The sequence below is a fragment of the Engystomops pustulosus genome, chromosome 5 (genome assembly GCF_040894005.1).
Source record: "Engystomops pustulosus chromosome 5, aEngPut4.maternal, whole genome shotgun sequence".
NCBI lineage: Eukaryota > Metazoa > Chordata > Amphibia > Anura > Leptodactylidae > Engystomops > Engystomops pustulosus.
Window position 1 is genome coordinate 90,455,407 of NC_092415.1, and position 27,583 is coordinate 90,482,989.

Below are 27,583 nucleotides of genomic sequence, written 5' to 3' on the forward strand. Positions count from 1 at the left end.
GATAAGTCAAATGGATGCGGCTTCAAAGAATGGTAAAGTATCATGGGGGGACTTCAATTACCCCGTTATTGACTGTGGGCAGAAACCGGCAGGTCCTTCAAAAGTAGCAGGTTTTTGTAAACATCATTCCCCTGGTGGAAGGCTTGATGAGGAATGATGAATTCTCTTTGGAATGTCAACAGTTTAACCCAGAAAGGGGTACAGCGCCACCTCACAACCACTAAGATCGACAAATCACCAGGGCCAAATGGCATACACCCCTGGTTCTGCATGAACTATGTACCGTGATAGACAGACCATTATTCTTAATATTTGAAGATTCCCTGAAGACTGGTTCTGTTCCACAAGACTGGCACATAGAAAATGTGGCATCAATAAACAAAAAAGACTACAGACCTGTGAATCTAACTTCTGTTGTGGGAAAAGTATTTCAGGGGTTTATTAGAGATGCAATTATGGAGTATCTCACAGTACATAACCTTATAAGCCAGCATCAGCATGGGTTTATGAGAGATCGGTCCTGTCAGACTGATCTGATTGGCTTCTATGAGAAGGTAAGTTCCAGACTGGATCTGGGGATCACTATGGATGTTGTATGTCTGGGCTTTCCCAAGGCATTTAACACAGTACTGAATAAAAGCTTGGTACATAAAATAAGATTGCTGGGACAAGTGTAAAATCTGTGTATTTGGGTAAGTAATTGGCTTAGTGATAGAAAACAGAGGGTTACTATTTATGGCACATTCTCAGTTTGGGCTGACGTAACCAGTGGAGTGCCACAGGGGTCAGTATTGGGGCCACTTCTTTTTAATACTTTTATTTATGACCTTGTAGTGGGTTTACAGAGTCAAGTTTCAATATTTACAAATGATACTTAGCCGTGTAAAGTAATTAATACTGAGGCAGATAGTATAGCATTACAGAATGATTTGTGGAAGCTCAAGGAGTGGGCAGAGAAATGGTTGATTAGGTGTACTGTACAGGTTATGGGGAAAAAACATTTGTTTAATTCTGAAAAGTTGGACTTGATGGACTTGCGTCATTTTCCAGCCTAATATACTATCATACTACGAAGTGTATAACTCGTATACATCAGTGAATAAATGTGTGCACATAAGTGTATAAATGTGTGAGTGTACAAATATGTATATTTTCTGAATGGGAAGGTTGCCCATAAAAGCAATAGATAACAGATAAAAAGCAATCTGTGCATAAAGTATGACACAAGACAGTCTGCTTTACTGTCTACAGTTGTGAATCTGTTCATTCTGGAATAGATATACTGGTTTGGTCCTAATCCCATATAATGTCATTAGGCTTCCTGAAAGTTATGCTTGATGTTAAGTGGGCTGCCTTACAAGGTGCTAAAAAGAGCCGTGGTTTTCCTTATCCCATCCTGAAATACTTATTTGCATACATTGCATTGAGGCAGCAACAGCCCTATGTATTGAATTTTTTTTTGATGGGGGGGGGGAGTTAAGAGATTGCCATTGGGCCCAGTCATTTCTTGAGGTTTTTACAATACAGAGCAATAAGTGCAGAATCTATCACTACTTTCTACCTGTTAAGATAATTGGTTCTAGTCTTTATTTTAAGAAGGACAGATGAAAAACGAAGATAAAATCAAAACAATAATCTTGATAAACTTCCAATTTTATGTTCACAGCTACGATGTTGATGTACATGTCTCAAAGTGTACAGTCTACAAGTCTTCTGTTTGGCTTCACAAGCATACTCTACTTTTTTCTACTTTTGATAACTACAGGCGGTCCCCTACTTAAGAACACCTGTCTTACAGATGACCCCTAGTTACAAACAGACCTCTGGATGTTGGTAACTTACTGTACTTTAGCCCTAGGCTACAATAAACAGCTATAATAGTTATTAAAGGTGTCTACAATTAAGCTTTATTGTTAATCCTGGTTCTTATGACAACCCAAGATTTTTAGAATCCAATTGTCACAGAGACCAAAAAAAAAATTTGCAGTTAAATATACAGTTCTGACTTGAATACAAATTCAACTTAAGAACAAACCTACGTAACCTAACTTATATGTCACCCCCGGGTGACTTCCTGTATATCTATATTACATTGGTTCCAAAAATTATCCCTTGTGAAAATTAGTATGGATTAGTTTTCTTGTACTGAAGTTACTAAATGTTTTTGTTTCTGAGGTCTATTGTCTTTGGTTAGGGAAGAAAGAATTCCCTTATCGAGAGTTTTCCATTAGGGCAATAAAAATTTTATTATACACGGCTGGGGAGACTATCAAAATAATAAATCTCTTATACTCTCCACAACTCAGTGGTCTGTGGCTGGTGGTGCAATCACAACCACACATACTACACCCTGGAAATCATCCTGGAGAAGGAAAGCTGTTGGATCAGAATGGCACTGACGGCCCCTATATGCAAAAAGTAGTGAGAATCAGTAGTGATGGACTGCACAATCACTGAACAGGAGCATCAGAGAAGGGGACAACCCCTCTAAAGGCCATGAATGCTGCAGTGATTCTAGGAATTAAATATGCAAATTTATTTTCCAGGGTGGAATAAGGAATTTTTTTCCTCAAAGCTACCTTATAGGCAAACCCCTTAAGGTCAAGCCAGACTTTTCAAAGAAGCTTAGTAACATGATGCAGGATTATTGTTTTTGGAATCAGTTGCTTTACATAGTTTAGGTGGATCAAAAATATAAATGAAACTTTTAAATATTATTCATCAATTCTATTATGTTTTTATTTATAGTACTGTGAATCTATTCCATTTTCTGTATGAAAAAAATATGTAAACCTCACAGTTCCCATGCAGGGATAAATCAAAGTTACCTTTTACTTTAGTTACTTTGAAACTTTACAATTTCAAAGTCAATAGCAAGAAGCTAGTAAGAATTCCAAAGGAGAAGAATCGAAAAAAATTGGAAAGCAGACTTGCTAAGATTTATTAGAAAACTAAACAATTATTAAAGCTAACTGAGCTTTGACTTTAGTTTACAGCTTGGATTTCATTTATTGCTTAAGATAATATTAGATGTATGGTTAATAATTTACTATTTTGCAGTTTAAGTAAGGGTGAAGATTATGACTATTGGTTTAATGCTTTATTTATTTTTAGCTGACCTAAAAATCACCTTGATCAAGCAACTAAAGAAAACCAACCATTCCCTCTTATACAAAGGGTCCTCTGTCCTAAGATAGTTGGTCTCTCCTAGGTGCCGGGAGACATTAAGGAATGCTCAAGTGACCCATATAAGATAAACCCTTTATATAATTCAGATGTTAATTTCTGATTAGCAAATAAAATGTAATGTGGATGTGGCTAAGATTTATTACATTTATATGCATAATGTGTCTGCATTATATTTAAGATATATAAAAAGTCCTGTTCCCCATATGTTCTTTGTCCTAAATATTGTCACTGCTATTTACATGTGGCATTTCTTCTTGTAGTCCTAATAAATCTCCCCCAATATGTCAGTTTATAATAAACATTTGCTGTAATTTAAACCAATATAAATTGCTTCATAGATTATGGACATGGCTTTATTGGAAAAAAAAAGTGTGGCCTAAGCTGCACCAAAAATTATGCTAGTGCAGCAAAATTTGTATTAAGCATCAGACAATTTGATAAACCTGTTGCAGTTTAGGACTATACTAACTTTGCACTGTATAACTCTTTAGGCATTAATGTATTTCATTCAATCTAAGGTAACCACTTAACGACAACACTGAGTTAAATACAAAAGTTAATATATAGAATTCCCCTTGTTTAGAATAAATAAAAGAATTAATAAAGAAAAGAACCCTAAACAGATTCAGTGTCTCTGTATCAATCAAATGTTCCAGTAATGTATATTGAAGTTTTAGCCCTTCAAGTTTCTTCATTCATTTTTTGCTCTCTACCTTCAAAATTCTAAAACTTTTACAATTTTTCATGTATAGAGCTTATTTTCTGTGTCACAAATTGAACTTCATAGTGAGTGTTTTCTATTATTCCATGGATGTACTGGGAAGCGGTAAAAAAAATACAAATGCAGAGAAATTGGTGAAAAAACACATTTGCCCCATTTTCTTGAGGACTCAATTTTTACAACATTCCCTGTCAGCTTCAAATGATTCATGTACTTTATCTAGCTTTGGTGCAATCACATTGATACAAAATTTTGACAAGTTTTACTGTGTTTTAATACATTTTAAAAATTAAAACCTTATGTAATAAAAATAACATTTTTCTTTCACCATCTTCTGAGGTTAAAGGGGTTTTCCCATGAAGGCACAGGATAGGGCCTAACTTGCTTATCAGTGGGGGTGTCAGTGCTGAGACCCCCACAGATCGCGAAAACAAGGGGTCCGACCAACCCCTTGCCGCTCCTCAAAGACCCCCAATTGATCAGCAAGTTAGACTCTATCCATAGGATAGGGTCTAACTTGCCTTCGTGGGAAAACCCCTTTAATAAATTATTCATACTTCGGTGTCGGAACTTGTGTAAGGAGTAATCTTTTTGCAAGATGAGCTGATGTGTTCATTGCTAGCATTTTGAGGACTGTAGAAACTTTTGATCAGTTTTTGTTAAATGTTTTACAAGTTGCAAAATGGCAAAAAATTCTGGGAATAACTGTTTTAAAATATTGATCGGACATTTTTGTATCCGTTGTAGGGAAAGTGGGGTGATGTGAACTTAGGTTTTATATCTTTTTTTACTATGTTTCAGACTTCAGCCCTAGGTTGCCTGATTGATTCTACCATATACTGCCATACTACAGCATGGCAGTATATGAGGATTTTCCACATCATCTGTTACAATGTGCAAATCGCACATTGTAATAGATCTGTTAACAGATCGTCGCTCCCTGTTGACCTCATGGGGAGTGACAATCAAAACAAAGATGGTGCTGCCCATGTGGCGTCATCTTTTAAATGCCGGTGGCAATCAAAGGGTTGACGCCCGTGTTCGTTGCCAGCATCAATTGCAAGTGTTAGCAGTGGGTGTATGCTGCAATATGCATGGTGGTTATTTATCATTAGGATGCTCCTTGGGACAGTTCTATGTCTATTTTTGGAGCTCCACTACCTACCATATTCATTAAAGTGGCTTTGGGCCTTTATTAAATGTTCTTATGTTCTACTTTCTGTCTTTTTTTTAAAAAAAAAGTCCCACAAAAGTCTCAAAATGCATAAAAAAGTTCCAGCACAAACACCAGCAGTGGACTGGAGTAAGTATAAGACTTTTTATAATAATAATAATCTTTATTTATATAGCACCATCAAATTCCGTAGTGCTTTACAAATCATCTGGGATACTTTTGCAAAAGTCATGAATATGGCTTTGCATGGGGTTGCACTAGCAGTAGTTTTATGTTTACGCCAGATTAATCAAGAGGTCAAAATAGTCCTGTAAGACTTTTTAATAGTGAAAAGTCCCAAAAACCATCAATGTGACTTTTTTGCATCTTTTTTTATGCCAAAAAACCCAGGAAAACCAATGTCCCCCATGTCTCTGTGAAGAGAGCTCACTCATTGACCCCTCTTCATATTTTTGGTATCTTGGTCATTGTATGCACCAAAAGCTAATGGGGAGAATTTACCAATGTGTTGCAGGGTACACCAGTCTAAAGCTCGACAACACTCTTTTGCTGCGCCAGATTTATCACTGTGATGGTGAATTCTGCCGCAGCATAAAACTGTTGGGGTACTCTTTATATTTTTAGTTCGTCTAAACTGTGCACCCCCTACCCTCTTAATTTTTTTGGCACACAGATTATTTTCCGCTGACCATGGCCCTTTTCCATAGGCCATGTCAGACTAGTTGAAAAGTGTCAAAAAAAAGGTCTAAAAGCCTTGATAAATGTGGCACAAGACTTTTTATTTGGTGCAAACGTGTCTGAAGTCTGGCACAAGGAGGTTAATAAATGCCTCCGAATGGGTTAAAAGTTACTTAGGCTACATTCACACGACCGTATGATTTCTCCAGTCCCGTATTTACGGGCCGTATCAGCCCGTATATACGTGACGTTAGGCTCTCCCTTATTCTACATGTTATAGATTAGCAGGAAGTAGCAGATGCTGAAAGAGAATATAACTCCAAAATGCTGCATAATATAGAGGGTTTGTTTGTAGTCTGTTACCATAGAGACATGCTGATTTGCATAACAAAATAGTAAACAGTCCGCGCCATGATCTCCCCCATGTTTCATAAGTGCTACCTATATCTGTGCAGCCACAAATTAGGTCATAAAATCACAGGAGCAAATTAGAGAATGGGTAACTAGGTGCGCAACATTGCTATGGTAACTAAAACAGATTTAGCTGCTCAGCGGAAAATTTGTACACTTTCAAATCAGCCTGTGATACTTAAGATTATGCTCCTAATATTTTTTTTTTGAATTGAAGCATTTAGGACTGACTGTGAGGATAATAATGTTTGCATTCTGGGATTGTATTTGTACCCCATTTCTTGTAAATCTCTTCTGAAAATGATAACACTATATAAATAAAGATTTTTTATTATAACATTTATGATCATCCACTACAAAATACTCTTGCTTTATGACCTCTCAATCTTAGAAGGCCTTATCACTTCCTTGCATGGCCTTCCTTAATATTGGCAACATGCACTTATTTTAGGATTTTGGCAATGGAAAACCTGACTAGGTTCTGCTATTCATTTCAATGGGAGGCAGTTGCATATTTTTTTTCGGATTATCTACTTAAAGGAAACCTACCACTTGTAGTGGCAGGTTTCTGATGGAAATACCGGGCACCAGCTCAGGGTGAGCTGGTGCCGGAGCTTATTTTAGTTAGTGTTTTAAACCGCGGTATCGCGGTTTAAAACACTTTTTAAACTTTATAGCCGGCGCAGGCAGGTACGCGCTCGGCGCTTACCATGCGCGCGGCTCTCATTCACTTCCTATGTAGCCGCGTGCACGGTAAGCGCCGAACGCGTACCTGCCTGCGCCGGCTATAAAGTTTAAAAAGTGTTTTAAACCACGATACCGCAGTTTAAAACACTAACGAAAATAAGCTCCGGCACCAGCTCACCCTGAGCTGGTGCCAGGTATTTCCATCAGAAACCTGCCACTACAAGTGGTAGGTTTCCTTCAAGAAAAAAAAAGCAATGTGACCTATTTTCAAGTGGATTCTGTGCAGAAATTCCCATAGACAAGGGTGTTATTCAAATTTTTAACAACAGGCTCCCTAATTTGTGAGTGAGAAGTCCATCATGTTGTGCTGTACGTGAAAAAATAATAGCTACTGCAATAAACAATTACAGAATTAAAAATTCACTTATATTAACATAACATTTAAATCTACCTTTTTAGTGTGAAAAAGTGATTTAATTTACATTTTTCAACTACTCCTGAAAATCTGCTGTTACCCTTTAATGACACGCGCCATAATAGTACGGTGCACGTCGGGTGCGGGTTAAAAAACCTAAAAATTCAAATCACCCACTTTTAGCTATAAGTCATATAAATATTAATAAACAGTAAAAATCATAAACACATTAGGTATCGCCGCATCCAAAAATGTCCGATCTATCAAAATATACCGTATATTCCGGCGTATAAGACGACTTTTGAAGACAGAAAAATCTTCTGTCTTGTCTGGGGTCGTCTTATACGCCGGTAATCCCGCCCGTCTGCCGTGTATTCACGGCGGCGGTCGGGTCGCGCTGCATGGAGAGGGCTCACGGGCTGAGCCCTCTTCATAGCCGGTAAGTCTTTGCTACATATTGCAGCAAAGGCTTATCGGTCACCCACGATCAGTGCTAGCACCGATCGCGGGTGTTTTTACAGCGATGGCTGCCGGCAAAGCTGCCGGCAGCCTGAAAAAAATAGCGGCGCATGGGCGCCGCCATCTTACCTGGGATCGCCGCTCCCCGTGACCGAAGACCCGAGGCTATTTCGTAATGAATGAATGAGGAGGAACATCCCCATATACTGCCATACTGTAGTATGGCAGTATATGATACGATCGATCAGACAACCTAGGGTTAAAGTACCCTAGGGAGTCTGAAAAATAGTAAAAATAAAAATAAAAACAAGTAAAAAAAAAAAAAATTATAATAAAAAAACCTAAAATTTCAAATCACCCCCCTTTCCCTAGAACTGACATAAATATAAATAAACAATAAAAACACATCAGGTATCGACGCGTCCGAAAATGCCCGATCTATCAAAATATGATAACGGTTTTTCAATGCGTTTAACCCCGTAACGGAAAATAGCGCTCAAAGTCGAAAATGGCACTTTTTTGCCATTTTGAAAAATATAAAAAAATCTATAAAAAGTGATCAAAAGGTCGTACAGTCCTAAAAATGATATCATTGAAAATATTATCAAATTTCGCAAAAAAATTACACTACCCACAGCTCCGTACACCAAAGTATAAAAAAAGTTATTAGCGCCAGAAGTTGGCAAAATCAAAAAAAAAATTTTTTAAATTTTTGTAAATGTATGAAAACATTATAAAACCTATACAAATTTGGTATCCCCTTAATCGTACCGACTCAAAGAATAAAGTAGACATGTTATTTGGGGCGCTCAGTGAAAGACGTAATATCCAAGCCCACAAGAAAATGGCGCAAATGCGTTTTTTCACCATTTTCATTGCATTTGGAATTTTTTTCCCGCTTCTGAGTACATGGCATGGAATATTTAATAAAATAAAAATTTAAGGTACAGTATGGTAACATTTACAGTAAAATGGACGATGGTAATGTTGTTGTTGTATGCCTTATGTTTATGAGAGACAATTTTCATGCTTTATACCTGCATGTCATAAGAATTTAAATTTAAAAAAGGACCATGTTAAATTCAAATCTGTTTTTTTTTAAATTTTTACCGGTGTTTTGTATGCGTTGGAAAAGGGGTAGTCTTATACGGCGAATATATCTTAAACTCTATATTTTCACAGGAAAGTAGGGGGGTCGTCTTATACACCAGGTCGTCTTATACACCAGAATATACGAAATTACACTTTTAGATCATTGGTTTTCCAAGCATTATTAAATAATAAGTCAATTGTCTTTGCATGTGAAATATTGAATATAATTAATGCATTGGGTATGGAATATTTGTATTGATTTCCTTATTTTTTTTTTCAAACCAAAATGTTAAACCAAAGATGTTAAATTAGTTTTTTTCAAATGACCTGTAGATTTCATTTGCACACATTTGTGACAGTTCATAAAGTTTTTTTATTGCAATTAATATAATTTTTGTGTGATGGATGATTTCGGGATAAATACGTGTATACACATAAAGAACCAGATGATGAAGGCTCAAGTGAGACGAAAAACATATTTCTTATTGTAATACTTTTCTTTTGAATTAGATATTAAGACATAAATGTTTTATTGAACTTTCTTCATTATTTGGCCCATTTAGCATGAACCTATCTCATTTTGTTTTGGGGTTTTTGCAATACTGTGTAACCAATTATGTATTGTAACTAATATTGTTGAGCAATCTAATGCTAGTTAATATCTGGAAACAAATACTTCATGTTACAGCATACTAAGAGGGATATCTTGATCTAGCAATAAAGGAATTCCCCTTCTTCTGAGTTAGTGAATCATGTGATGTTTCGGGCTAATACTGTGTGTCATCGGAGTATAAAGCTTGTGAACTCATGAAACAGCCTGGCAAAACTATGTATCTCATTGCAGGTTCTTAAGGAGTTAAACACATGACTGACCCATATAGCACTATGTGCAGCAGAATAAAGAAGGCAAAGCAGATCTGAAAAAATAAATCTCCATCTGTGACTGACAGGGGGCAGAACTAGGAAGTGAAACAATCTGAGTGAAGACAAAGAAGTCAATGAAAGGAGTAGTACCACACCCTGACTAGTAATGTTACATAAGGGACATGGGAAGTTATAGCAGAAATGTTGTTATGCCACAACTATAGTAACTGGAGAATGGATACACCCATAACTATACGCTGTCACACCACTTTACTACTGTACAAAAGTTATCTCTAACCTTTGTCTAGCCATAGTAAAATTACAACGTGAAGCATTTGAGTCACAAGCTGAAATCCATAGCTATGCAAATCACTTTTAATACTTGTCAGTATTATCTATTAAATCATAACAGTATCAATCCCAATATGGCAATATTTTTAAAGGGGGACACTGTTTCACTCCTTGCCTCAAGCAGCATAAAGGCTGGAATTGGCTTCAGTGTGTTATACAGAGCTGACATAGACATGCTGAATCCTGTGACTAAATTATACAATCGGCAATCATGCCAAGTCTTCTGTGCCACATGTTAGTGCATGTTTAGTTAATAAAGGATGATCTCTAGAGAACCACAGGTAATCTCCATAACAACACATGGCACAGGCATTTGTAGAATTTCTCCCCACAGGACTGTTGCAGTGAAAACCAGCTTTAATATTGAAGCATCTTGCCACAACCATTTCCCAGTAAGAGAAGTCATGGGCCTGACATAACCATAATTTGGAATGTGGTTTTACAAGGCAGCCAACCCAATTATCCCTTTGCTTTTACATTGGACTTGGATGCCTGACATTAATAATATTTCAGTGGTTACGGATATGATTAAGATTACATGACACAAACTCTGTTAGTATCCGGCCCATAAATAAGCTTATTGTGCTACAACGTTGTTCAGCTTTTAAATGTGTATATGGTGTTTGTCCAATATCATGTAAATGATTTGTTTGTCTGATGTGTCTACTTTTTATCAGATATATCTGATGAGTATGTGGCTCTGTGCATGATGTTTGAACCTGTTAGGGCACATTTATTAAGCTCCGTGAGCCAGTTTTCTTTTGGACTTTGCATGTTCTTTCTAGTGTAAACTGCTTGCATATGTATTTAAGAAGTGTCAGAGCCACATACAGCTGCACTATTCTTCATGCATCACAAATATCTGCACTGAAGGGGGCGTTACGGTGCTCAGTCGGACTGTCCACCAGATTTAACATGCAAAGTCTGACAGAATTGTGTTGCACTCCCCATGTTAAAGGTGCACCAAAAAAAGTGGCGCCCTCTGTCAGAGCTGTGCAGAGGGCGCCAAATTCATGAAGAAGGGGTGTCAGAAATCCAGAATCTGGCACCCTTTCCACACAACACAGGTAAACTGCATTTAGTGTAATTTGCACTGTTCTTAGTAAATGTGCTCCATTATGTATGATGATTATGTTACCTGTGTATGATGTGTCAACCTAAAGTGTATGATAAGTGTATCTGATGTGTATGATGAACCTTTTATGTATATCTGATATATGAAGCTGTATGTATGTATGTTTGTATGTATGTCCGCTAAAGGAATCTGCACCTCCAATTTTACAATCATCACAGTCACTCTCTGTGACTCAGGGAACATCATGAACTTGGTTTTGAGACAAAATTTTCACCCTGCACTTTCCAAAATACACTTATTAACTACCATTTACAGCAGCCATTGTCTGCTGTTGCTGTGGCAGTAAGAAGCTGAGCCTTGATTGTTTGATATTTTGCCACAAGACAATAATATGAGCTCTGAGTTTTGGGATGGTCAGAGACAGTCCCTGAAAAAGACGGTCAGAGACAGTCACTGACATAGACTGTCAGAGACATTTACTGAAATAGACGGTCAGAGACATTAACTGAAAGAGACGGCCGGAGATATTTACTGGAATAGAAGTTCAGAGTCAGTCAATGAACAAGAACATCAGAGACAGTCATTGAAAGAGACAATCAGAGACATTTACTGAAAGAGACGGTCAGAGACATTTACTGAAAGAGACGGACAGAGACAGTCCTTGGATACAACCACCACTGCTCTAGGGATTGTACAAAGAAACAAAAGGTTTTTGTATATGAAATTAACCAATGAACTTACAACATCATACAGGTCATTGACCAAAGTGTGGTGGAATATTAGAAACCTCGAGGAATACCACAGACTTAAGATGTCACCCAGGGGCCTAAGAGTTCATATTTTTCCCTCATGGGAGGTTGAAAAGGAAGAAAAGGTACGTTGGGAGAAGGGGCTCTTTTAATGCTCCTGCATTTTAATTAACATGTTATTAGACCATGATAGGGGTCTCTTATGTCAGATCCGGGAGAAAATCAAGCTCCTTGAGACTCAACTGGATAAATTTGATCTCAATTCACAAGTTATTCCCTTTAAAACAAAACTCAAGGATTCCATTGATCTATACAAGAAGGAGATTATTAAGGGCAAGAAAAGCAAATTCTCCAGGGACAAGACAGACTACGACCGTGGGAGAATCTATAAATGGAACCATAAGGGAAACAAGAGACACTTCCGCCCATACAATCAGAACACCAGAGCTCAGACTGAACACTTGACGAGTGACCCCACATCATCCGACACCAGCGAACAAGAGACGTCGCAAGATGAACAGACACAACCAACCAATAAGAAAAGAGGCCCGAGACACCGTGACTGGTCGCCATCATACAAAAGAGACAGACCTGCTCGGAAGAACAAAAAAGATACTACAGGTGATCTCCAGATAGTTAACTTATCTTCATACCAGTTAAATGACACTGAAATACAAGTATTACAAAAAGGGCTTTCTTTCTCTCCAATGAATAGGCTTAATAAATTTGATGTTATTAAAGACATCTATTTGTTTTGCAGGCAGCTGACCTTTAAATTGCTGTATCATCACCCCTCTCTCATCGATGCCTTACCGGATAACGACAGACAGGTCCTCAGAGACCTCTTGGACCTACTTGATGAAAACGACAACTCACCAACAGGTAGGCGGCCCTTTCCCGGTAGGATAGCCTCAAAGAAGACACCTAATTTCAGACTTTTCCCTGCTATACAAATTTTCTTCAATTGTGTCCAGTCGGAGATCCAGAAATTAAAACTGGATAAGAATCAAAAAGAAAACCTGTCTAGACAAGAAAGACAGGCATTAACTAAACTGAGTAACAACAAGGAGTTTCTGATAAAAGAAGCCGATAAGGGGGGGAATATTGTGCTGTGGCCTGCAGATATATATACTAAAGAGGCCCTGAGGCAACTGAACAATAGAATGTTTTATGCCACTCTACCCTCTGACCCTACTCAGATCTTCAAGGGCAAGATTGACCGAATGTTGTCTCGTGCCTTGTCATGTGGCATCTTGACCAAGAAAGAAGTGAAGTACTTGACCGTAGATGAACCCACCATCCCAACGTTTTATATGCTACCGAAGATTCACAAATCACTCCAATCACCTCCAGGTAGGCCAATCGTTTCCGGAATTGGTGGCTTAAATGAAAAACTTTGTACATATATTGATTTCTTTTTACAGCCCCTTGTCCTGAAACTTCCCTCATATACAAGTGATACCACCCATCTTATCCAACGGCTGGAAACTTTGACACCTCCATCAAATTCCCTATTGGCGACCTTAGATGTCGAATCATTGTTCACCATTATAGCACATCAGGTGGGTACCGAAGCGGTGGCCTTCTTCCTGGACAAAGAAAATTCGATTGACCGTCGACATGATTCTCTCATTTTGGATCTCTTGTCGTTAGTGTTATATCAAAACTACTTTGTGTTCTACAGAGTGTTCTACAAGCAGGTGTCGGGTACGGCCATGGGTGCACGATGCGCTCCTTCCTATACCAACCTATTTTTGGTACCCAATGGCTGTATTTCAATCCAGTGTGGCGGGCTGGTACCGCTACATTGACGACATCTTGCTTATTTGGACAGGAACCAGGGAGGATTACCAACTCTTCATTGATGTACTTAATGAGAACCCCTGGAACATCCGACTGACCTCCAAGATCTCAGAGCACTCTGTTGAGCACTTCCTCTCCCCCCCTCCCTTTCCCCCCCTCCTTTTCACCCCCTTTCCCTCCCCCCCTCTCTTCCTATTCCTCCTCTCTTCTCTCTTTCCTCTCCTCTTATCACGTGTTCTTGGTCCTCCTAAAATTTATTTATTTTTTCATTTGCTTAGGACCTCTTCCTCAGATTTGATTTGCTGTTTTTTCACACCTGTTATATATATCTTCACAGTGATCTAATCCGATGTTGATATCATCATCCTGTTTTCACTGACAACATTGGTCTCTGCCTACCATCCTAGGATGTGACGAAACCCCCTCCTTACTTCACTGGACAAGACTCATTCCTTGTAAGGACTTGCTGTTTACCTACCTCCTCGAATAATCGAGTTGTCTGGCCTGCCTCGCCTGGACCTTCCGTTGTCTCCATACCTGCTGCGCCGTAATTTTCTTTAACAATGATGATACTTTATGCTAAGTTTTTAATATATATATATGCTTTCTCAAATCGATTGACTAACGATATTTTCTCTATGTTTATCCATATATATTATTCCATTATGGTTTGACCCACCTCCAGTGTAGCCCCATCCGCGTGCCTATCTCCTCCAATTTTGCATTTCATAAGCCTCATTCTCAGCTAATGTTAGGTTATGTATAAATATTTTTCTAATATTTTTTCTTTATATTTTACTGCTTTATCCATTTTCAACCCTTACGTTTTTTGTAATGTAAGTACCTTTTATACATCACGATGGACATATGGGTTCATACACTGTGGTTTACCACATAACTTCTTTATTTTCCATAACATGGCTTGGACCACACTTTACTGTATCCAAACGCCACCAAATATTAATAATTTCTTTAGCTTACACAGGTACCACTTCTAGCGAATTTACCTCTTTCATGCACAGATATCGCTTTGATAAAGCTTTACTTAGAGGGATGACGTCCCTTCACTATACTCACTTTTTTACCTAATATCTTAAAATATTATTACCTGATTGTTTATCTTGTTCACCTACTTTTGCACCGAAAAAGAACTCATCCTTGTAAGTTGGCAGGTCTTTGTGCCGCGATTGTTGATTTGTGTATCAACTTTTTCTCACACCTGTATTTTCTGTATGACTTGGTCAAACCCAAACTTTTACGCCGAAATAGTATCTACTCCTGTAAGTCGGCAGTTTTCTGTGCCGCGATCGACGAGATGTGTTTTAACTTTCTCTATATATGTGTTTCTTGCCTGATCTGATCACATACTTCAGTGATCATATATTTTTAAATGTCACTTATACCAGCAACCCTACGAGTAGTCGATATCCATTATTGGAAATCCCTTAAGCGTTTCCAGACGCTTTCCTGTTTTTCCTTTGTGTCTTCAGCGTTCCCATACGCTGCTGGTGTGTCCTGTCTTCCAGCGTTTCCAGACGCCTCTGTGTCTCCTGTCTCCAGCGTTCCCTTACGCTTCCTGCTGTGCCTTCCAGGGTTCCAGTCCAGCGGTGTGTGCAGTCCGTGCCAGCGTTACCAGTGTTCCTCTGTGTTGCTGCTGTCATACCAGGCTTGGACTGTTCCCTGCACATCCCTGTACCTTGGCTGCCACCGCGGGCCTCATACCAACTCCTGCGGTGGTCCAGAGGATCCACTGGTCCACAGACTCCTCCCTCCGGACTCTTCCCATAGAGACTTATTTATTTTTTGTAACCATTATTGCGTCGTTACATTAATATATTTCTTCACCTTTTCCTTTAATATCAATACCTTTATTTGATATGTTATAAACAGGGACATAGTGACTATTTATTTACATCTATATATCTGGGTACAACTATACTCGGTGCTCTTTCAATCATGCACCTTATTTGCATCTATTGGACACTTACAACCTGAACTATAGACACACATCTGCGTCTAATTTTGGCGCACGCGCTGTTAACATTACACTCCATGCGCCTATTTTGGCGCACGCGCTCTCAATACTTATTCTATGCGCATGAGCGCTCTGCGACTTCCGGTTACCGGCTATACCACTTCCGGTACTTGGAACGCACGCCGACAGCAGAATTGGGAGGCACGCGGTATGAGGGCTCAATTTGGAGGTGGGTCCTTCCCCTATATATATCTTCCTATGCACTGTTCACATTTACCCCTGAGGAAGCCTGCCTGTACAGGCGATACGCGTGGGGCATCTTTCCTCCAGCACCCTCCCTGACTGCACTATGCACTTTAGTGCATCATTTTCTTCATGGCCAAGCTACTTGTATTCATATGTCTGCACATTACTAGGGTTATTTTTTGACTGTTGACTTGTGCCAAACCAGGTTTTATGGCCTGATATGTACATCATATTTACTTCTCATTTTTGCATTGAGATCAGGGTTGGTTGCTGGACCACAGCACATTCAGTGCTTTTTAAGTGTTTTTATGTACTTTTTTGATTTAATAAAGGTTTTGTTACGATTCATATACATCCTGTCTTGTGTCTGCGATTTATTATCTAAATTTGGGATGTTTATGCTGGGGCTTTCTTTGCCCAGCTTTACTTTTTTAGACCCTTCTTTTGTCAAATATGAAATATCTGGGAGCTACTGCATATCCTACAGCCATCCTGTGGTAATGAACACTAAAGCCAGGTGGTCAGACAGGGCTCAATAGTGCATGTTGGTCAACCGCTGCCAAAGTGTGGGGTGCTTGTAACCGAGGAAACTATCTTGTTTCTAAGGGACAACATGGCAACATTTCGGAGAAATCATTTTTACAAGGGAACATTTTTTAGATAACATCCAATTGAAAAAATGTTTACATGTGGTAAATGAATTAAGTTAAATTTGGGTTAGGGTTAAATACCAAACCACATCAAGAAAGAATGTGCTTATTATAAGTAACAGTACATCCAGTAGTAATCCAGCATATCTGATTAGAATTGGGCCTACAGGACTCCCATAACATTTATTTCATTTTGTATGTACATGAAGTGCATGAAAAGGAAAGCTGTAATTAAAGACAAGACACAAAGAGGGTCCAGCAGATTGTTTTGTACCCAATGGCTCATACAATATATGAGAGTCTCACCATCAAGACCTGTTCTGAAAATATTGGATTTTTTTCAGGAATTTTTACCATTCTCATTAAGCCATTCTGATTTTCCATACCAGAAAACAAGCACAAATCTACCTTTTAATTGTCCTGCCAATCGCTACTTTCATTTAATGGGGGCTTCTTAAACAATTATAAAACTGTGTTTCTCTTTATTTCAGTTTCACAAGAAGAATAACAGGAAAAAAGTTGACAGAGGAATTCCAACCACTCGAGCAATAACAATAAAGAGCACAACACAACAGGACATTTGCATTATGAATGGACAACTACTTGGTACTTTACATGAGAAAAACATATTTTAAAAATATTTGTGAAAATATTGCCATTCTCCAGCAGCCAAGTTTCAATAGAGCAGATATAGAAAAGAAATCAAGTATTTATGAGTACAAGAAATACTCGTGTATAAGCCAATAATTGAGCTGAAAAACCCAAACTCGGCTTATACTCAAGTCTATAAAAAATTTGTGCCCACCTTCCGAACACCCCTGCCCCCCCCCCCACACACACATAGCAGGTCCTCTTCTTTTCAGTGATGTCCGGCATCGACTCCATGTTGGCGCACTGTCCGTCACATGCATTATGACATCAGCCGCTCACTGACATTTTAATGTGAGCGCCGGCACCCAATTTGATGTCGCAGCACACACTTTGATGTCATCGAGCGGCTGATGTCATGGTTCGTGAGATGGACAGCGTGCTGACATGGAGCCAATGCCGGACATTGCTGAAAAGAAGAGCACCTGCTGGAAAGGGGGCGTCTGAAGGTAAGTAAACATTGTTTTTTTCTTATAGGCTATATTTACGGGGTCGGCAGGGGTTACAGGCTATATACTGGGGGACATAGGCTGCAGGCTATTTACTGAGGTGGGAGGAGCTGCAGGCTATATACTGAGTGGGCATTGGCTGCAGGCAATATACTGGGGGGGCATGGGCTGCAGGCTATATACACTAGGCAGGGGCTGCAGGCTATATATTGGGGGCAGGGGCTGCAGGCTATATACTGGGGGGCACGGGCTGCTCACTGTATACTGGGAGCACGGGGACTCTGGCTATGTACTGAAGGTATGAGTTGGCATGCTATATACTAGGCTTATACTCAAGTCAATAGGTTTTCCCAGTTTTTTGTGTTAAAATTAGGGGTCTCGGCTTATACTCGGGTCAGCTTATACTTGAGTGTATATGGTAACTTATTACACAGCAGAATGACAACAACAGCAAATCAATAGTAGTCATCGTAATAGCATAAAAGTCCAAACCAGCAAAGAATTACATACATTTTCATGAAATAGATGATTGAGACCAAATTCATTCCTCTCAAAGCTCCTATTATGTAAAAGTATGCATTTACTTGTCCCATCAGAAACGTGAATGTTCATGAAATCCTAGCCTATCGTTCTCTACAGGAATGAAATGAAAACATTATTTAAGGAAAATAATTAACATGTCGACACAAGAACCTCTAGATAAATTGTGCTTTGCACCAAACTATAGAGGAATATCTGGTATCTCTGTACAATATCTATAATTTAGAATAAGAGGAAGGGTGCAGGAATACATACAATGACAACATGACAATGATTTAATTCTCTGCTCGTCTGGATTCTGGAACATGGGGTTTAAAAACATAAGGAAATGGCGATATACCACTGATAAGATACTGTTCTGTGTAATTCCCTTATCTGTCACTGACAAGCAATGCTACCTAGAGTATAGCATGAAACTCAATGGCTTTATGGTCAGCATAAGACAAGACATCTTCTATCGCTTCAAACTCGTGCTGATAAAGCTGTTGGAATGACTGGTGTTCTAACACTACCATATCAGATATTTTTTTTAAACAGATGCTGCATGACTGCAAATAGTAGAAACAATGTTATTCTGGTCACAAACTGGATTTTATGGAACAGGCCGCCTTGTCAGTTACAATGTGAGTAAATCACAGTAAGGAAGACAGATTGATCCCTGAAGCTGAGACAGCTACATGTTTAAACGGCTTTATGTATAATCATTAGAACATCTGATATTCTCTAACATTGTAACTCGACAACATTAAGACAATGCGATTGCATGGAAAGAACACATAGGGTGAGATTTATCACTGCTACTATGCCGGCTGAAAGCTGGTCTGGGGAGTTCTAGTTCACCTACATAAATGGGGGGGTCAGTTCTAAACATTATTGTTCATGTGCCAAATCATTAATCAACATGTGAATTTTTATATATTTTTAGGCATTAAACGTTACATTTTATTGTATACAGGCAGTCCCCGGGTTATATACAAGATAGGGTCCGGAGGTTTGTTCTTAAGTTGAATTTCTATGTAAGTCGAAACTGTATATTTTATAATTGAAGTTCTAGACAAATTTTTTCTTTTGCCCATGACAATTGGAGTTTCAAAATTTTTGCTGTAATTAGACCAAGGTATATCAATAAAGCTTCATTACAGACACCTTACAGCTGATCATTGCAGTCTGGGACTATAGTAACGCATCCAGAGAGCTTCACCAGAGGTCACAGTTGTCAGAGGGGTCCGTCTTTAACTATGAGTCGTCTGTAAGTCGGGTGTCCTTAAGTAGGGGACCGCCTATATACCATTCCCATTTATTTGTTGGGTTTTTTCAGAATTTTTCTACAAAATGTTGTTTGGGACCCAGACTTTGGGCCAAACTTAGACCTGAACACAAACCCTAGATTTTAACACCCACAAATGGGGCTAGTAAGAACTAGAAATTTAAAGATGTAGGGAATAAAAGGGTAGTTGCTCTGCCCACAATGGGCTAGGGAGTATTTGAAATTAGAATGTAACATCAAAAAATAGAAAAATAAATAATAAAAGAATATTATAAAAACAAGTTATTTACATAGAGAATTTAAGTAGCAAAAGCAAAACTAGATACCCTTCATTGCACTGCATTTTAAATTCTGGTAATGCTGAAAGTCAAAATTTGATGTTTGAGTTCCGGGAATATGGAAAGACAAAATTTAAATATGAAGTTCTGGGAATGCGAATTTTATAGATTTGAAGTTTACATTCTGGGAATGTGAAATTGAAAAATTTGAATTTGATGTTCTGGGAATGCGGTATTGAAAGATTTGAAGTTGACTTTCTGGGAAAGATTTAAATTTGAATGTGGAATTTGACGTTCCAGGAATGCGGAATTGAACAATTTGAATTTAATGTTCCAGTAATGTGAAAAATTTTAATTTGGAGTTCTGGGAATAGAAAAATTTTTAGAAATGCGGAATTGAAAAATTCAGATTTGGGAATGCGGAATTAAAAAATTTGAACTCACATGCATCATTCATTTTTTAACATTTTGGTGTGTTTAGTCTTCACCTGTTTTCTTTAATGGAATAAATTCAGTGAAGAATTGATAAGATCTTAACCCCTTAACGACCTGGCCCTTTTTAGTTTTTTCACATCCATTTTTCACTCCCCATCTTCAAAAATCTATAACTTTTTTATTTTTCCAAGTAAAGACCTCTGTGATGGCTTGTTTTCTGCATAACAAATTGCACTTCATAGTGATGGTATTTAATTTTCCATGTCATGTATTGGAAAGCGGGAAAAAAAATTTCAAACACAGTGAAAATGGTAAAAAAAAAAAAACGCATTTGCGGCATTTTCTTGTGGGCTTGGATTTTATGGCTCTCACTGTGCACCGGAAATGACATATTGGGGCAGATTTATCAAGTGTCTGAAAGTCAGAATATTTCTAGTTGCCCATGGCAACCAATCACAGCTCCCCTTTAAAATATTCATGAGCACTGGTAAAATGAAAGCTGAGCTGTGATTGGTTGCCATAGGCAACTAGAAATATTCTGACTTTCAGACACTTGATAAATCTGCCCCATTTACTTTTTTCTTTGGGTCGGTGCCATCATGGGAATACCAAATTTATATAGGTTTTATAATGTTTTCATACATTTACAAAAATTAAATCCTCCTGTACAAATTTTTTTTTTTGCCATCTTCTGGTGCTAATAACTTTTTCATACTTCGGTGTACAGAGCTGTGGGTAGTGTAATTTTTTGCGACTTTTGATGACGTTTTCATTACTATCATTTTTAAGATTGAACTACCTTTTGATCACTTTTTATTGATTTTTTTATATTTTTCAAAATGGCACAAAACTTCCATTTTTGACTTGGAATTTTCCGTTACGGGGTTAAATGTAGGGAAAAACCGTTATTATATTTTAATATATCAAACATTTTTGGACGTGGCGATACCTAATGTGTTTATGATTTTTGCTGTTTATTAATATTTATATTAATATTTATATCAGTTTTTTTTATTATAATTTTTTTAAACTTTTTTAATTTTTATTTTTACTATTTTTCAGACTCCCTATGGTACTTTAACAATAGGTTGTCTGATTGATCCTAACATATACTACCATACTACAGAATGGCAGTATATGTGGATTTTCCTCCTCACTCAAAACAGTGTGCAGATAGCACACTGTAATGATAGGGTTAATATGAGTCTTTGGAAGACCCTAGGCTGTCATGGCGATGGATCACCGCTCCCCGATGACGTCACGGTGAGCGAAGATGCTCGGCAAGGTGGCCATATTTTTGAAGCTGCCGGCAATGCAATCGGCAGGAAAACACCCAGCATTTGCAATACAGGCGGTCCCCTACTTAAGGACACCCGACTTACAGACAACCCATAGTTACAGACAGACCCCTCTGACCTCTGGAGAAGCTTTCTGAATGCTTTACTATAGTCCCAGACTGCAATAATCAGTTCTAAGGTGTCTGTAATGAAGCTTTATTGATAATCCTTGGTCCAATTACAGCTAAAAATGTTTAAACTCCAATTGTCACTGGGGCCAAATTTTTTTGTCTGGATCTACAATTATAAAATATACGGTTTCGACTTACATACAAATTCAACTTAAGAACAAACCTCCGGACCCTATCTTGTACGTAACCCGGGGACTGCCTGTATACCAGCTATGGAGAGGGCTCAGCCCTTGAGTCCTCTCCATGCATGAGGACCCGACGTGCGCCCTACTAGAACGTAAGAGGTTAATGGTAGATGACCACTATTCAAAGGCCAAACCTGTTTTACTAATGGGGTAGTGGCAGGCCTAGGAAAACAAGAAGAAGCATTAGCAGCTTTGCAGTCTTAAAAGATTTGGATTCCACAACCTAGATATTTATGCTTGTCCTCATCAGCATCATATTGACCCTTTATGAGACTTTCAAAGTGTAGTACCTACTACACCAGAGAAGAATCATTATATAATGCTTCTCCCGCTTTGCATTGTGGATGCAGGCTCAATTGTTTGGCCGTGTAGTAACCAAAAATGTTCCATATGATAAACATACTGCAGAACTGATTATGAGTCTTTGGTGAATAAAATTCGAGCACAGAAATTGGCATGCAAACTGGATGCTATTCACTGACAAGAGCACCTTTAAAATCAAGATATTACTGGATGCTACTCAGGGACAACAGCACTTTTATGATCCATGTACACTCACCGGCCACTTTATTAGGTACACCATGCTAGTAACGGGTTGGACCCCCTTTTGCCTTCAGAACTGCCTCAATTCTTCGTGGCATAGATTCAACAAGGTGCTGGAAGCATTCCTCAGAGATTTTGGTCCATATTGACATGATGGCATCACACAGTTGCCGCAGATTTGTCGGCTGCACATCCATGATGCGAATCTCCCGTTCCACCACATCCCAAAGATGCTCTATTGGATTGAGATCTGGTGACTGTGGAGGCCATTTGAGTACAGTGAACTCATTGTCATGTTCAAGAAACCAGTCTGAGATGATTCCAGCTTTATGACATGGCGCATTATCCTGCTGAAAGTAGCCATCAGATGTTGGGTACATTGTGGTAATAAAGGGATGGACATGGTAGGCTGTGGCGTTGCAACGATGCTCAATTGGTACCAAGGGGCCCAAAGAGTGCCAAGAAAATATTCCCCACACCATGACACCACCACCACCAGCCTGAACCGTTGATACAAGGCAGGATGGATCCATGCTTTCATGTTGTTGACGTCAAATTCTGACCCTACCATCCGAATGTCGCAGCATAAATCGAGACTCATCAGACCAGGCAACGTTTTTCCAATCTTCTACTGTCCAATTTCGATGAGCTTGTGCAAATTGTAGCCTCAGTTTCCTGTTCTTAGCTGAAAGGAGTGGCATCCGGTGTGGTCTTCTGCTGCTGTAGCCCATCTGCCTCAAAGTTCGACGTACTGTGCGTTCAGAGATGCTCTTCTGCCTACCTTGGTTGTAATGGGTGGCGATTTGAGTCACTGTTGCCTTTCTATCAGCTCGAACCAGTCTGCCCATTCTCCACTGACCACTGGCATCAACAAGGCATTTCCGCCCACAGAACTGCCGCTCACTGGATGTTTTTTCTTTTTCGGACCATTCTCTGTAAACCCTAGAGATGGTTGTGCGTGAAAATCCCAGTAGATCAGCAGTTTCTGAAATACTCAGACCAGCCCTTCTGGCATCAACAACCATGCCACGTTCAAAGGCACTCAAATCACCTTTCTTCCCCATACTGATGCTCGGTTTGAACTACAGGAGATTGTCTTGACCATGTCTACATGCCTAAATGCACTGAGTTGCCGCCATGTGAATGGCTGATTAGAAATTAAGTGTTAACGAGCAGTTTGACAGGTGTACCTAATAAAGTGGCCGGTGAGTGTATTACTGTGCAGTAGTCACTATGAAGAGCCTTTCTATGATCCACCCATTACAGCAAGCTGTTCACTATGATCTACATATTACTGCACGTTATTACCTATGATGAGCATGTATATGATCCATGCATTATTGAATGCTATCTATTCACTATGAAGAGCACTTCTATGTAGTGATGAGTGGACCCAAACTGTATAGTTTAGATCAATACCGAATTTGATGGGTTCGGCACCCTTTTTATGGACTGGTGCCCGGAACTGATTAGAACCAATTCCATGTACAGTGCTAATATTAAATCCCTATTCTGAGAGTCCATACCACCTATGAGACATGACAAGATCCTGCTGGCTTTAGAAGCAGCTGATTGTCATTTCATGCTGTTATTTAATCTATCATAGTATCATAGTTTAAACGGCTGAAAAAAGACACATGTCCATCAAGTTCAACCAAGGAAGGGAAGGGATTAGATAAGGAAGAAATTTATGGAAAACAATTATATATAACATAACCATCAATGTTATTTAGGTGTAAAAGGCATCTAGACCCTTCTTGAAGCACTCTGCTGTCCCTCCTGTGACCATGGCCTGAGGCAGGCTATTCCACAGATTGACAGTTCTCTTAGTAATCTATGATCTACTAGTACACACAGGTCCTTCTTAACAAAGGTTACACCCTGCTAGAATTACTCCCTAAGGACATTTGTTGCATGTGGATTATTAGCCTCCAGGTGCATAACCTTATTTTTTTCTCACAGAATGCAAAAGGCAGAATATGTGTCATTTGCAGGCTGTGCCACCAGTCTGTAAATGTGTCCAAAGCCTTAACAATCTGAGCACCTTATGAATCAGGTACCTGCAGAGTAAACATGAGCTGTAGTGACTTAGACAACATAAAAACCTGGAAACACCTAAAGCTTCCCCTGATTTTTTTCAGTTGGCCCAGCATGTTACACCACCTCTGTAGTTACAAGGCCACTTGTGTCCCCGCTAAGGGAGGATGTGACCCATGTTTTGCGCATTTGCTCATCTAGGTGGTGCAAAGGTATTTTGCCAACTATACAGATCTGCTGGAACTGCTGCTTAAAGTGAATGCCTCGCATTTTCAGTATTCATACCGGACTGCTGATCGTCTTTCTTCATTGGAGGAAAACTTTGCCCTGCTCAGCCACTGCCTCATTTGTGATGTACAAACTAGGTACCGCTTTGAATATGCTGGAAAGGGTGTATCATCAGCAGAAGGCAATTGTGTAAATCTAGCTCCAGAATGCCCAGGTGAGTCAAAACAAAACAATGACCAGCAGCACATCACCACCAACAACTGTTCAGTGCTTCATTGCTTCCAATATGTCACCAATATGGTCAGTCCCCATAACGCCATTGCCAGCTCCATCATCCTCATCTTTCACCTGCTAGAAAAAGCTCTGTGGCTACAATCTCTACATGTTCACTTCTCCTCAATCTCCACCAGCATTGGATGGAGCACATAGTACCAGGAGTTTGAATGACTCACATAGTGAAGCATTATCTGTTAATACGTCTCCTGGTACTTAAGGATGGGTCCTCCCTGCTCAATTTCTGGGTGGGAAAATTGGACACATGGCCAGATCTTGCGCTCAATGCCTTACAGGGGCTCTTCTGCCCTGCGGCTAGTGCGTGTTCAGCAACACCAGTGGTGTCATCACCAAGAAGCGGATCTGCCTCTCTATAAACCAATGTGGACATCCTAACATTTTAACAAAAAAATGGATTCTATACAACATGGGTTTGCCGGTGTCTGAATAAGTTCCGGTCTCCCAAAACGTTAACCTAAACTTTTTCAATTCTGCATCCCTGTAACATCAGTTTGAAATTTTTAATGGGACTTCAAATTCTGTATTAATGGAACTTCAAATTAAACATATTTTTCAATTTCACATTAATGGAACTTTAGATAAAAAATTTTCAGTGCTGTAGTAATGGAACTTCAAATATAAAAAATTTTCAATTTCCATTAATGGAACATTAATTCTAAAATTTTTCAATTCTGCATTAATGGAACTTTGAAATTAAACATTTTCAATTGCATATATATGGAGCCTCAATTTTAAAAATGTTTCAATTCCATCATTAATTGAACTTCAAATAAAAAATTTTCAATTCTGCATTAATGGAACTTCAAATTAAATTTTTTTTCAATTCCGCATTAATGGAAATTCAAATAATACGTTTTCAATTCCATATTATTGTGATCTCAAATTAAAACATTTCCACATTCAAATAAGTCAGTTAATCACTGACAAGAACAACTTTACAATCAAAATATGATTGATGATTTATTTTTGTCGGGGTGAGTACTATATAGAGAAAGGAAGTTCAAGATTTTGCTGGATGATGCAGTAATTGATATATTCCTGTCTTGTCTCTGCAAGAATTGCTGCACAATCCTCTATCATCAGTAAGAATATACCTGCACTATAGCATGCTATAAGAATTCTAATGCCGAGTGTGCTAATAAGGGCAATTAGTTAAGTTTCCACCTGTCCCTAATAACAGCAGCCTCCTTTATACACCTAAGTGCCATGAAGAGGGCAATTGCTGTTTTTTTTTTTCAGAAAACCCTGCCTAGCTGACCTCTCTTGTGTGTAGTGGCATCTGAACATTTCTCTTACACTGCTCTTACACTGCAGAGTCACATGTCCAACCCAGCCAATCATAGGCATGCCTATAGAGGACACGGCTGTGGTTGCTAAGGGACTGCAAGCTACTTGATTGGCCACTTCAGCAGTCAATTAAGCAGTTTGGTGCTTTTTCCCAACACTGACCTGGTTTCTGTGTTCAATTGTGCTGGACCCTCCAAATTTGGTACAATCTTGAATTGTGTGCTTCAGGTTCGCTCATAATTAGGCCTCATTCACACGACCGTGAGGGGGGCAGTGATCTGGTCGCATGATTTGCGACCAGATCACAGCCCCCCATAGACCTATATTGCTCCTGGTAGTGATGCGGTGAGCAAACGTTGTCTCACCGCATCGTGACCAGACCAGATGGCCGCATCGCAAAATATAGAACATGTCCTATTTTTGGACAGATTTGCGATGCGGCCATTCCAATAGAAGTGTATGGAATTGTAATATATCGGGGCTGCTTACGGTGCCAGAAGGGATGCACCGCATGCGGCCGTTCACTATGCTGTGGGTTGCCATGGAGACGCGATCGCGATCACGTGACCGCTGCAGAACGTGACCTCAGCACTGCTGTCAGCTGAGTGTCTGAAGAGTGTGCAGAGCAGGAGCCTGTGAAAAGTAAGTTCAAAGAGTGTCCAAGTGTATGAAAGGGTGTGAAAGAGTGTGCAGTGTGCAAGGGGTGTGAAAGGGGTGTGCATGGGGTGTGAAAGGGGTGTGAAAGAGTGTGCATGGGGTGTTAAAGGAGTGTGAAAGAGTATGCAGTGTGAAAGGTGTGTGAAAGAGTGTGCAAGTGTGTGCAAAGGGTGTGCAAGGGTGTGTAAAGAGTGTGCAAGCTATTTAGTATTAAATGCATGCCCCACATTCTCTACTGGACTCTGTTTTTCAGATTTCACTATTCTCTCAAGCTGACACCTCCCCTTTATTCTTTGGGTTGGTACGTGCGCTGGGATCCAAAATTTATATAGGTTTTAGGAGATTTTAACCCCTTAATGACCTGGTCCTTTCTCATTTTTTATGTTTTCATTTTTCACTTCCCTCCTTCAAAAATCCATAACTTTTTTATTTTTCCATGTACAGAGCTGTGTGACGGCTTGTTTTCTGTGTAACAAATTACACTTCATAGCGATGGTATTTATTATTCCATGCCCTGAACTGGGAAGCGGGAACAAAAATCCAAATGCAGTGAAATTGGTGAAAAACCCCATTTGCGCCATTTTCTTGTGGGCTTGGATTTTACGGCTTTTACTGTGAGCCCCAAATTACATGTCACCTTTATTCTTTGCGTTGCTACAATCGGGATACTAAAGGTTTTATTTTGTTTTAATACATGTGGAAAAATGTACAAAAACTAAAACTCTTCA